The 14,254-nt window shown below is 35.5% G+C and overlaps 1 protein-coding gene across 2 annotated transcripts in view; it reads right to left on the minus strand.

Moving 5' to 3' along the window:
* Positions 1-14,254, minus strand: part of EIF2AK3 (eukaryotic translation initiation factor 2 alpha kinase 3) — a 91,794-nt gene that overhangs the window by 58,623 nt on the left and 18,917 nt on the right. The window lies entirely within an intron of this gene.

The raw sequence follows: 14,254 nt of genomic DNA on the forward strand, positions 1-14,254 counted from the left end.
AAGGGGAGAGAGAGAGGCACTCAAATGATAAAGTGAACAGAAGGTTTGCATAGGTAAAGCTGGGTATACAAGGGTTGGAAGTTGTTAAACACCTTTACTTGGGCAATTTTTTTGTAGTTTGAAATTATTTCCAAATAAGAAGTTAAAAAGAAAAGACAGATACTCAAGTGACTTGCTGGAGCTCTGTAATTAAAGCCAGGAGGCTATGCCATTAAATCAAAGGTTCATCATAATGCTGGATATTTAAAGATCTCCAATTATTACTCTTTAGTTAAAGATTTTATTTATTTATTTTTAGAGTGGGGGAAGGGGGGAAGGGAGAGAGAAAGAAAGGGACAGGGAAAGAAATATTGATGTGTAACAGAAATATCAATGGGCTACCTCTCGCACACGCTCCAACTGGGGACTTGGCCCGCAACCCAGGTATATGCCCTGATGGGGAATTGAACCAGCAATCTTTTGCTTTAGGAGACAACACTCAACCAACTGAGCCACACTGTTCAGGGCTGTCCATTAAAAAAAAAAAAACACATTCAATTTTTAATAAACTTTCAAATGGCATCAATATATATCCCATTACCTTAGAGTTCCTGCATTATTTTATTCTTTACTCTTATATTTCTTGAAAACAAAATAATAGATTTTATTTTCAAAATATTTAAACTTTTTTTCTTTTGTGGACTATCCAACCTGAAGTGACCACTAAGAATAGACATAGGTCAAAGTACACATATAGTATGATAACAATATATAGTATGTAGCCAATATGATCTTCCATTTTGAGTTACATATTTAGACAATCAAGTATTTATTGCTCTCTATCTTCCATATTATATCAAATATTCTATATTTTATTTATCAGAATAGCAAATTCAAATGATGATAACCTGAGGTATTTCAGGTTGTCAAGTCCTGTTAAGTATAAACAGGTAAAGCAGATGTATATCACTAGGGAGAAGAGTGTACGGGTCTGTAGTAAAAAGATAACATTTATTTTGATTTGCTTATTCTTCCATAAACAACCTCTTTTCACCAAAAGCAGCAGCAGCGGGTCCTTAGGGAACCTAATGGTTCCTAATTCCACCTCCCCCTCCCCCCGCTGCAAAAAAAAAAAACCCAAAACTATCAAGCTAATAATTCAGACTAAAATTTATCATTACTTTAAGGAGGACCATATTCCTCCTAGTGTAACAGAAAACCAACTTTTCTATAATTAAAAATGGTTTAAACAACCAAGATTTTATATGATTGACAATACCATGAAAAATTAGCTTATTTGAAAAGTAAAATCTCCCACAGCATTAACTCAATGAGAAAAATAGAAAACTCAAACCAGCCAACAGAGAAGCATTATGATTCAATACTAAATCATCAGGTCCTATTTCTGGATTATGATTTTAAAAGTTCACCCTTAAATTGCTGCTCTTTACTCACTGGCCACTCATGAATCATAGACAAGGTTGCTAACCTTTGCACCAATCTTTGTGAAGTCTTTCAGGCTGCATATTTGTGAAACCAGATGGTGCTTTTCCTTGAGAGCCCACAAGAAACACTGTGCATTCAGTTCAGGTAGAGAAATGAATGACATCACCCCTCACAAGTGCATTACCTCACCCTCCCAGCATAGGAATGAGTCACCCAGATAGTTAGCTGCAAATCTTTTGGTAGAACAAAATGTAGGTTACTGTGATGCATCTTTACATTCCACTGATTTGTCCCTGTAAGCAGCTATTTGTTCTGATTGGCTGTTCTGCATGTCAAATTGTGCAATTTGCTTCCCCCTTCAGTTATTTTTTTAAATATAAGTTCTTGGTTTGGGGGTTTTCTCTTCTGTTTTTTTTCTACTCATAATTTTATTTATTATTTATTTATTTGTAGAGAGAGGGGAAGGGAGAGAAACACTGATAAGCTGCCTCTTATATTCCCCCAACCCAGGCCTGCAAACCAGGCATGTGTGCCCTGAACAGAAAAGCTGAACCAGCAATCTTTCTGTTTGCAGGACAATGCCCAATCTACTGAGCCACACCAGGAGGACTTTGAGAAGATAAAGCACAATAAGAATTATAATTATTGCCCTGGCTGGTGTGGCTCCTTTTATGGTAAGACTCTCTTCCACAAAACCAGTTAACCCTGGTGCCTAAAAGGTTGGGGACCACTATTCTAAAGGATACTCTATTCTAAAGTACTTTATTTATCATGAAGATAGGCAACATTAATAGGCAAGTTAACAGGCATACTTTTGTATATTTCAATTCTGCCAAAATGATGCACTATGTATAGAATATAAAATAGTAACTCTTAATAAATCAAAATGAGCAACTGACCAGACTACTAGATGCCAGAATTGATTATTTGTGAGTTTTAATAAAAGTTCCATCATTGTTGTGTTCAGAAAATACTTTTCATATTTCCCTGAAAACTTCTAAATTACCATGATGGGGAGAGTAAAGGAAGCTTATATGATAAAAGAAAAATGTTCCTGGGAAATTATACCTCAAAGACTAAGGAAGATGATCTAACATAAAGGATTATGAGATCTCTCAGGAGATCTGAATATTAATCCGGGAAGTCATCCTGCATGACATGCTTAAAATGAAATGTACATTTAAAATAAGAGTAAATGGCCCTGACCAGTATGGCTCAGTTGGTTGAATGTAGTCCCACAAAGTGAAAGGTCACTGGTTCAATTCTTGGTCAAGGCTTATGCCTGAGTTGTGGGCCAGGTCCCTGGTTGAGGTGTGTAAGAAGCAACTGATAGACGTTTCTATCACATATCAATATTTCTCTCCCTTTCTCCCTCCCTTCCTCTCTAAAAATAAATAAAATTTTAAATATAACAAATAAATAAGAGTAAATGCAGAAGAAAAAACCAAGTGATTTAGTATTTATTATAATCTTCAAAAATTGTTAATTAATAATGCCCAAGAGCAGTGAGATAGCAACTATATAATAATTTTTTCATTACTTCTTTACTTAACCTATAGTCGACCTACAAAACAAAATACCTAAAGGAAAATAACCAGACTTTTTAAGCATACTTTTCATATTCATGATGAAAAGAACAGATTTTTAGAAACTATCTCTGTGTTTATTTAGACTAATATACATTCACGAAGTACATAAAAATGTGCACAAGAAATGAATTTCTTAAAAAACAGGGTCAAATCAATTTCTCACTTGGCAACACACTTACTGGAATAAATTAGTTTGGTTCACAGCATTGCTTTCAGCCATGCTAAGGGATTAAAAAACCAAAACTGAATCAAAGTACTGCTTCATTCCTATCAAAAGAAAAGCAATTAACCTAAGCAAGTATTTAAATATTGGCCTACTACATGATTGACAATGACTTTTCACTATAAATCACAATCTTATATGACATAGCCAGGACAACTATGTGCTAGTTTATGTACAAATGGAAAACTGAAAAATGAGAGATATCATTCAGTATTAAGTTTGAGAATCTTTGTCAGTGATGACAGAGGTTTTAACAAAGCAATATTCAAAAGGGTCTACTAATGAAATCTTTGTGAACCATGAATCAGCAACCACAAAAGTGTACTCTTTCCAAAGGCTCCCCCAGCTCTGAAGGCCCTTCTTAATGAATGCAGTCCAACGCGAGTGGGGAGGAAGGAGGACGGAGAGCCCAGCTTCATGGTTGTCTCTTTCTGCACCTGTACAAACAGAAAGGCAGTGTCCCTTGGGGAGGAACATGCCTAAAATAAAACAAAACCCCAAATCCTAACTATAGACTTATAATAGAGTTGTTTGTTCTTTTTAAGAGGGGGGAAAAAGGTCATTATAACAGAAACCGAAACAGAAAAACAAATATATCTCTAAATAAAGGAAAGATAAAGATATTCTTCTAAAGACAAACTTACATCCGCTTAGATTTGGTAAAGTGTGTCCAAATGCCACCCAGAGACCCCCTCCCCCCCCCAAAGAAACTATACTGATATGTTACAAAACAAAATAAAATGTAGGACAATGAGGAACCACAGCCAAATCCCCTTAATGCTTTTTCAAGGTTGATTCTGCATGTAAATTACCAGAAGAGAGCAAATCAGGTTTCATCTCAGGTGGTCCTTCTGAAAATTAAAAACAAAATTCTTAGCTACTACCCAAAGCAGTAGGCTTAGAAACTAGTGCACATCTGTAAAAACTGAGTACCCCTTAAGTCTGTGATTTTCAACCTTTTTCATCTCATGGCACACATAAACTAATTACTAAATTCTACAACACACCAAAAACATTTCTATTTTTCCAATCTGACAAAAAATAGGTATAATTTTGAATCATTCATACCAGTTACTGTGTTGGTTGGCCTTTTTTTTATTTGACAATCTAAGGAAAAAATGGTCAGTGTCCCTGACTGAACAGGTATTGCATGTTTTAAGAACTCTTAAGGCACATCAGTTAAAAATTGTTGCCTAAAGTTCATCATTTATTCTAATACACACATACACACAGTTTTGGCTTGGTTTCTATCAGTATTCTTTTGAGGAAGTTTGCAAATACCTAGTTATAAGGAAAGAATGGCAAATCAGACCCGTGTCCCAAGGTACCTCTACTTTCCTACAGTATACAATTCATTCTAAATATAATGTAAAATACTTGTTTTTTTTCTTTTTTCTTTTTTTATTGTTGTTCAAGTACAGTTGTCTCCATTTTACCCCCACCATTCCCCCCACCCCAGCCATCCCCACTTCCCACTCTTGAGCCTACCTCCCTTTGGTTTTGTCCATGTGTCCTTTATAGATATTCTTGAAAACCTTCCCCACCTTTCCCCCGCATTATCCCCTCCTACTTGTTCTTAATAGAACCATCAATCTCTGTCATCCTGTATGAATTTGTTTTTAATTGACATAAACAAAACACCACTAAAGCAACATAATACACTATTTTATATGCCTTTTGGATCAGAAAAGTTTAAAGGCAACATCAGAGCAGGCCGGAAGGCAATGAAATATGCACTTAATGGTAATTTCTAATGTATTTGTACTTTTTAAAAAGATTTTATTTATTTTCAGAGAGAGGGGAAGGGAGGGAGGAAGAGAGGGAGAGAAACATCAATGTGCAGTTGCCTCTCGAGCACCCACTACTGGGGACCTGCCCCACAACCCAGGCATGTGCCCTGACTGGGAATTGAACTGGCCACCCTTTTGTTCTCTGGCCAGCACTCAATCCAGTGAGCCACACCAGCCAGAGCTGTACTTTATTTTTTTAAAGAATCCTTAAATGTAGGAAAAAGGGAAGTTCCAAAATCTCTCTGAATAATTTATTTGGATGTTTCATATATTCAATGGTACCTGATTCCTGAAGTTAGCACAGTCTTTACAAATTTAGTCCAATCCCACAATTTTACAAAGAAAGAAAATTAAAGATTAATTTAGCCAGGTCATAAGCCAGTTATTAGAAGAATCACACTAGAACTCAACCTCCTGAATCCTAGGCCCTCCTCCACAACATCACACAGCCTAAAAAGTATATGCAGTCTATAACCAATTCCTCTATCATTGATAACTGGAAATTGTTATACAGTCTATAAAATCCTTAACCCTTCATCTTCTCATTAGATTAGTAATTGTTACACAGAAAATACATTTTCTCTGGCTTCTGGGTTTCATTTGCTTCATCTTCACACCACTCTAGATAAAAGCTTGGAGGAACTGACAGTCTAATACAGGAGTCCCCAAATGAAGCCATGGATCTACTGTCACGTGGGTGGCACCTGCTATATCTCCACATCAATTCCATTTGCCTACTGCATGTAGCCCTCCTTTCTACATTATACTTTTCTACCAAATGCTGGGATTCAGACAAAGTTAACCTTTTAACCATTTCTCACAAAAAGTTACAGACCTTCTTAAAGTATTATATCAAATGCATTTAGAAAGTTATTACTCGATGCATACAATTCAGAACATTACACATTACAAAGAGCAGTTTTTCATCCTCTTTTTGTGGTATTTTGTCCAATTTCTGAACACAACTTCTGGATGCTGAGCAACACACATCTCACTAAATAACAGATGACTCAAGCTTATAATACATTCCTGTCCTTGTTAACATGTTTATAATCTTACAAATCATTTTATAATTTCTGTGATATACTAGTCAGCAATTTTCAAAGTGTGGTCTGTGGGCACTTTTAGAGGTGCAGAAGATCAAAGAGTTTTCATTAATGTGTTATTTGACTTTTCACTTTGGTGACATGTGCACAGACTATGAAAGCAATGGTAACTAAACTGCTGGTGCCTTAGCACAAATCAAGCACCAAACTAGTAGTCCTTATATTCCTCACTGTCACACACTCACAGCAAAAAAAGGCAGTTTCACTCAACAATGTTCTGATGATGCAATAAAAATTAGTAATTTCACCCTGGCTGGCGTAGCTCAGTGGATTGAGTGTGGGCTGCAAACCACAGTGTCGCAGGTTCGATTCCCAGCCAGGGCACATGCCTGGGTTGCAGGCCATAACTCCCAGCAACCACACATTGATGTCTCTCTCTCTCTCTCTGTCGCCCTCCCTTCCCTCTCTAAAAATAAATAAATAAAAATTTTTTAAAAATTAGTAATTTCATTACACTGTGACCTGAATACATACATGTTACTATTCTGCATCACTAATTAGAAGTTTCCATCAAGCTCTGTGCCACATACTGACGCACATCTTGGGAAAAGCACCTGTATGACTGAGTTTTGAGCTGAACTAGAAGCTTTGTTCAGAGATACATTTTTTACTTGAAAAATTGAGAGAAAAACTATTGTTACGAGATTTTTGGGTATTTCACAGACATTTTCTCAAAACATTTGTGATAAAATTCTAGTTTTAACAAAAACTAGAATTTTGGAAAACCTGTAATTACCAATGTGAGCTTGACAGCTTCCCAGTACTTCAAGATTTTCCTGATGAGATCTGTGGTGATAGTAACAAATTTGATTTTTAAAATTATTCTGTGAAGAAATATGTCACCATCAGAAAGATCTTTATAACTCGATAAATCAGTATTTTCCAAATGAGGATAGAAAACCATACAAAAGTAAAAGGCAAGACAGACCAATGGATGTTAATGTAACAGTGTATAAAATGTTCATTATTATGGTTTGAGGTTCCATAGTACAGCTAACTTTTAAGAAACTTTCATTTATTTTAATAGGAGTATCAAAAAAGTAACCAAAATCATCTGAAAAGGATACTAAAGTACTCCTCCTTTTTCCAACTACTATATATGTATGTGTCTGGATTTTCTTTTTTATATAGTTCAACCAAAACAACAATGCAACATATTAAATGCAGAAGCAGATGCTAAAATTCAATTGTCTTCTACTAAACCAGAAATTAAACCAACTTGCAAAAAAATGTAAAACAATGCCAATTTTTTAATTAAATGCTTTTGCATTGGAAAATATAGTTATTCTTCATAAAAATATGGTGTTGATGCTATCATGCAATACGCCCACTGGTCTTTTTTAATGAATTACTAAATAAGTCTTTTTAAAAAATGTTTTAACTTTAAACATGGTTTATGCATTGACAGTTATAACCTTGGAGTGGTGGGGGAAGCACTTTGGAACACTCAATAATTTTTAAGAATGTAAAGGGAGACCATAAAGTTTGAGATCCACTATACGAGGCAAACAGCCTGAGCTTGTACAAGAAGGTACAGACAAGATGAGAAAGGGCTCCAGTGCAGGCAGAAGGGCATACAGTCAGGCAAGCCTGAGTTCAATCCCAGCTTTATCATCTAGTCAGTTTGCGACTTCAAGCAATTAATTTCTCTGGGCTTCCATTTCCTCTTCTACAAAATGACACCAACATATCAACCTCAGGAAAATCTCTGTGAGGATTACATACTCATAAAGCATATCATATGTGTATTACAATGCTGGGAACAATGTTGCTATTAACATATCTACACAAACTTAGGCAGCAGTAAAATGTAGTAAACTTATCATGCTATCCCCCAAATGGTTCAATAATTTTAGTTTTCTTTTTTTTTTCCTATAAAGTTGAAAATGTAAATCTAGATAATACAAAGGGGTCTCAGTATTCTTTCCCTGCATGGAAGGTAGCCAGTGAGTTTTCATTTATTGTGCAAAGGTGATACAGTAAAACTTTTTGAATACACTTGCACTTCAACATTTCAAAGCATTCTATCCAAAGAATCTAAGGTTAGGGATGGGTAGGAAGAAGGATATTTAAAACAAGAGAACCCTAATAAACCACAGAAAATATTAAGGATTAGTGATGATGAGAAAGTTGAACTACAATTTAAAAACCAGCCAATAGGGAGGCAGGTCCAAGATGCTGGCATAGGAAGATCCTCCTTCCAAGGACACATCAAATGGACACCTCTGTTTAGAGCAGTTCCTCCTGAAAGATAACTGAGAGCCAACAGAACAGCTTCTGCACAAAAAACAAGAAAGTCTACAAAGAGAAGGTTGGGAAACCGTAAGAGCTCTCCAGGAGCTGAGGACACTCTCCAGGACAGAATAAACTGGTGAGCACCATTGTTAATATTTCCCCTGCACAAAGATAGCAGGTGGAAGCTCTATCCAGGGTCTCTGGCCAATCTATGCAGGGTAGCCCTAACACATCCCAAGCCACACCTGATGGAGATATATCTAGCAGGAACGGGAAGGCATCATAGTGCACATACAAGGCACTCCTCCACCTTGATCCAGCGAGTACAGCAGGTCACTGCAATGCATACCCACTGGGTTACGTGCATGCAGGGCTCCTCAGCCTGGACAGAGTGCAGAACTAGCAAAATGTAGTAGTGTGTACACACAGGGCTACCCCTCAGAGAGAATAAGGAGCTGGTAGGGTAGTGTAATGTACACACTCAGAGCAATTCAGCCCTGACTCAGGCAAAAGACAATTAAAGCAACAGGACATGCTGAGCACACTGGGCAGACCCACCTCGGCAATCATGCAGACACACACACAGCTGCTCCACCCAGAACCTGTACCTTCAGATCTGGCCACACACCAGGCACCACACATGCTCACCCAACTACATCTAACCTGCCAAAACCTCACAGAGGCCACTTTTTCAAGATTGGGAAAGATAGCTATCTCATCTAACTTGTAGTAACAAACACAGAAAGTCAATCAAAATAGGGAGACATAGGAGTATGCCCCAATTAAAAGAACAAGAGGAAAAGAAAAACAATTAAAAAATGAAGATAAGTAATTTGCCTGATAATTCAAAAAATAGTCATAAGAACACTCAACAAATGTGAGAGTAGAGTTAAAGAACCAATCAGAGACGAGGAATACAATCACTTAAATAAATAATACATTAGAACAAATTGACTGCATATTAGTTAATGGAGAAAGCATTAGCTACCTGGAAGACCGAATAGTGGAAATCACCAAATCAGAAGACCAACATTTTTCAAAAATTATGAAATGAGGACAATATAAGGGACCTCTAGGATAACACCAAGCACTCTAATATTCACATTATACAATTCCAGAAGAGAGACAAAAATGGGAAGAAAGTATATTAGAAGAAATAATGGATGATAACTCTCTTATTCTGTGAAAGGAAAGACATCCAGGCCCAGGAAGCACAGAGTTCCAAACAATACAAACCCACAGAGGCCCACACCAAGACATACTATAATTAAAATGGCAAATGTTAAGGACATAGAGACAATTTTGAAAAAATTGTTTCAAGAAAAAAACAAGTCAAATACCAGGAAAACCCCATAAGGCTATGGACTGATTTCTCAGAAGAAACTTTACAGGTCAAAAGGGAGAGGCAGAAAATAATTAAAGACCTGAAAGAAAAGAACTGACAACCTAGAATGCAATATCCTACAAGGTTGCCATTCAAAATTAAAGGAAAGATAGTTTCCCAGACAACCAAAAACTAAGAGTTCACCACCATTAACTAACTTTACAAGAAATAATAAAGGGTCTTATTTGTGCAGAAAGACCAGAAATAAGAAAATAGAGGAAAGAGAAAAAATAGCACTGGTGAAGGCAAATATGTAGCACAGTAAAGCAACCACTTAAAAAGCTAAAATGAAGGCTCAAAAACAAAAGTAGCAAGATTAACTATAAAAACTAGGTACACAAAACAAAAATATATAAAACACAACATCAAAAAAGTGGAGGGGAAAGCAAAAATGTAGTGCTATTAGAATGTGTTTCAACTTAAATACCTATCAGCTAACAATAGACTGCTATAGATATAGGTGGATATACTGTATGTGAACCTCATGGTAACCATAAATCAAGCACATTTTTTAAAAAATTTTATTTAAATTGTTGTTGCAGTACAATTTTCTATCTTTTAAACCAAACACATTTAAAAAATACACAAAAAATAAAAAGAAAGGAACCCAATCAAAACCAGCAAGTAAATCAAAAGGGAAGAGATCAAGTGAAGAAGTAACAGAGAAGAACAACAAAAACCACAATAAACACACACCTATTAATAATCACTTCAAGTATAAACAGACTAGATACTCCAATCAAAAGACAGAGGGTAGCTGAATAGGTTTGAATTTCTTCAAATAAATACCCAGAAGTGAACTGTAGATCATAAGGTAGTTCTACTTTTAATTTATTGAGGAACCTCCATACTGTTTTGTACAGTGACTACGTATATTTGCAATCCCACCTGTATCCCAAATACGTGTTGCCATGCATCCCAAGGTAACAATACATGAGGGTTCCCTTTTCTCTATATCTTTGCCAACACTTGTTGTTTGTTGATTTATTGATGACAGCCATTCAGAGAGATATGAGGTTTTAATTTGCATTTCTCTGATGATGAATAACCCTGAGCATCTTTTCATTTCTGTTTACTGGCCATCTGTATGTCCTCTTTTGAGAAATGTCTATTCAAGTCCTCTGCCCATTTTTACTTGGATTGTTTGGGAGTTTTTTGTTTTGTTTTTTGGTTTTCGGTATTAAGTTCTATGAGATTTTTATAAATATGGGATATTGATGCCTTACTAGAAGTGCCATCATGAATATCTTCTCCCAACCACTAGGTTAGGTTTTATATGAATTTATTGTTTCCTTTGCTGTGCAAAACTTTTTAATTTGATGTAGCCTCATTATTTGTTTTTTTCTTCCCACTTGCCTGAGGAGATATATCCACAAAAATATAACGAAGAGCAATGTCAGAGAGTTAACTGCCTATGTTTTCTTCTAGGAATTTTATGGTTTGGGATGTTACATTTAAGTCTTTAATTCATTTTGAGTTATTCCTGAACATGGTGTAAGGTGATACAGTTTCATTTATTTTTGCCTGTATCTGTCCAGTTTTATCAACACTATGTATCGAGACTGTCTTTACTACATTGTATATTCTCACGTCCTTTGCCAGAGATTAACTGACCACAGAATCATGGGTTTATTTCTGGGCTCTATATTTTGTTCCACTGATCTATGTGTCTGTTTTTATGCCATTACCACACCATTTTGATTACTATAGCCTTATAGTATGATTTGATATCAGGTAGCAGGATACCTCCTCCAACTTTATTCTTCTTTCTCAAGGTTGCTGAAGCTATTATGGGTCTTTGTGGTTCCATATAAGTTTTAGAATTATTTGCTCTAGTCCTATACATTAGTAACAACTGATTAGAAGAAGAAATAAATGGGATTATATTAATATAATCCCATTTACAACTGTATCAAAAAGTAAAATACCTAGAAATAAATTTAATCTAGGAGGTGAAAGACCTGTACCCAGAAAATTATAAGACACTGAAAAAAAGAAACTAAAGAGGACATAAATTAATGGAAGTATATAAATGGAAGAAAAAATATACTATTTTCATGAATTAAAAGGATTTACTTTTTAAAATAACCAAACTACTCAAAACAATCTACAAATTCAGTGAAATCCCATCAAAATACCAACATCATTCTTCTCAGAACTGTACCACTCTCTTACAGCAGATACAAAAATAAACTCAAAATGGATTAAGAACTTAAATGTAAGCCCTAATATCATAAAACTCCTAAAATAAAACATAGGTAGTAAACTATTTGACATCAGGAAAACACAGGCAAAAATAAACAAATGGGACTTCATCAAACTAAAAAGCTTCTGCATAGCAAAGAAAATGATCAATGAAACAAAAAGATAACCTACTGAATAAGATAATATATTTGCAAATGTATCTAATAAAAGGTTGATATCCAAAATATATGAGAAATTCATACAACTCAACAAAAAATATACATGCCAATCAAAAACTGGGCAAAAGACATGAAGAGACATTTCTATAAAAAAGATATACATAGGGCCAATAGATATATGAACACATGCTCAATGTCACTAATCATCAGGAAACATAAATCAAAGCCACAGTGAGATATCATGTCACACCTGTCAGAACAGTTATTATCAAGAAGTCAACAAATTACAGATGTAGATGAGGATGTGAAGAAAAGGGAACCCTTGTGCATTGTTGGAGGAACACAACCTGATGCAGCCACTATAGAACACAGTATGGAAATTCCTCAAAAAACTAAAAACAGATCTACCAGATAACCCAGTAATTCTATATCTGGGTATATATCTGAAGAAAACACAAATTCCAATTTGAAAAGATGTATGCAGCCTTGTGTTCACTGCGGCATTATTTACAATAGCCAAGCTACAGAAGCAACCTACATGTCCATAGCTAGATAAATGGGTAAAGAAGATACAGTGCAAATATATAATGGAATATTACACAGCAATAAGACAGGATGAAATCCTGTCATTTGCCACAACGTACATGGACCTAGTGGGTATCAGGCTAAGTAAAATAAGTCAGTCAAGGACTGACAAACACTGTGTGGTTTCACTTATATGTGGAATCTAACAAAAGTCCCAAATGAGCAAGTACAACAAAATAAAACCAGCCTCACAGACACAAAGCTCAAAGGGAGGTTACCGGAAGGGGAGGGAATGAATGAGAAAGGTAAAGCAGAATATAGTCAGTAATACTGTGATAAACTGGCACAACAGATAATTACTAGCATTAGAGGGCTGATCACAGTGCAAGGAATGAAGATGTTGAATCACTATATTGTACACCTGAAACTAATATAATCTTGTGTACCAACTACAGTTAAATTTTTAAAAATTAATTTTAAAAACCCACCTAACATAACTGGTATTTGTGAGAAAACCTTCAAGTTCAACTAGATGCTTATAATTTAAACATACCAAAGCATTCGAGTTATTACGACTATTTGCATTCTAATCTGTCATACCATGCAATTTATCTTTTGTACATGCATGTATATATTTTACTTTGCAAACACACACATGCTTTGTACCACTACTGAGGTGTGCCTCAGATGTACACAGCTTATAATCTTCTGATTCTGCTGATCCTCTATTAAATATAGTTTAAAAACAGAGCAAAACATACATACACAAGCATAATCCCAACAGAGCACAAATAAATGAATGTTTAGTCTGAGTAGTAATCATTTGAATATTATACCTGATTCAAAATTTTCAATGTAATTTATAATCAAATTGCTATTTGTATTAATAATTTACAATACAACAGAAGTTCATTATTTTTAACAGGTATTTTCAGTATACCGTCTGATAAATAGTAGGCACTCTAAAAGTCTAGTCAGGGCTTAGCAAACAGCAAATGTGGAGGTTAGACAGTGCCATCTCTCTAAATACTTGCCTGACTGCTCCAGGAAAAAAATCTAGGCTAGGTTTACTCTAGTGAAAGTGGGTCACTTAGTAGCAGTTTTCCCATCAAAACATTCTTTCACCACTAATCAGTTCATTCTCAAGACCCTCATTTTAGGCTTTGCCTTTTTCAAACTTGATACCAGCTAAGATTGATGATAATAGAAAAACAGCATATCCTGAGGAGTAACCCAAAGGTACAACTTGATCAAGATAGAAGGCTGAGGGTATTCTGGAAAACACATGTCACTGCTTTCATGTTGGTAGTCTCGACTAAAAAAAGGAACTTATTTTAAATGATTTAAACAAGAGAATAAATCTCCACAAAAGGAGAGAGACAATCTATCAGAATCAACACTAAAGAGGAGGAAAAAAAAAACTTACCCCACTTACTCACTCCCCTAACCTCATCAGGGCAGGCAGTGTGTCCTTACCTTCTAGATAAGGACACCAAAGCAGAGCGGCTAAGCAACCTGCCCAAGTCTTAGAGTCATGAGGCAGAGTAGTTTTGGAAGTAAGGTCTCTTTTTTTTGCAAAAACATTTTTGCAAAAAAATGTTTTTGCAATCAAAT

Source organism: Phyllostomus discolor, chromosome 5 (assembly GCF_004126475.2).
Source record: "Phyllostomus discolor isolate MPI-MPIP mPhyDis1 chromosome 5, mPhyDis1.pri.v3, whole genome shotgun sequence".
Taxonomy (NCBI): domain Eukaryota; kingdom Metazoa; phylum Chordata; class Mammalia; order Chiroptera; family Phyllostomidae; genus Phyllostomus; species Phyllostomus discolor.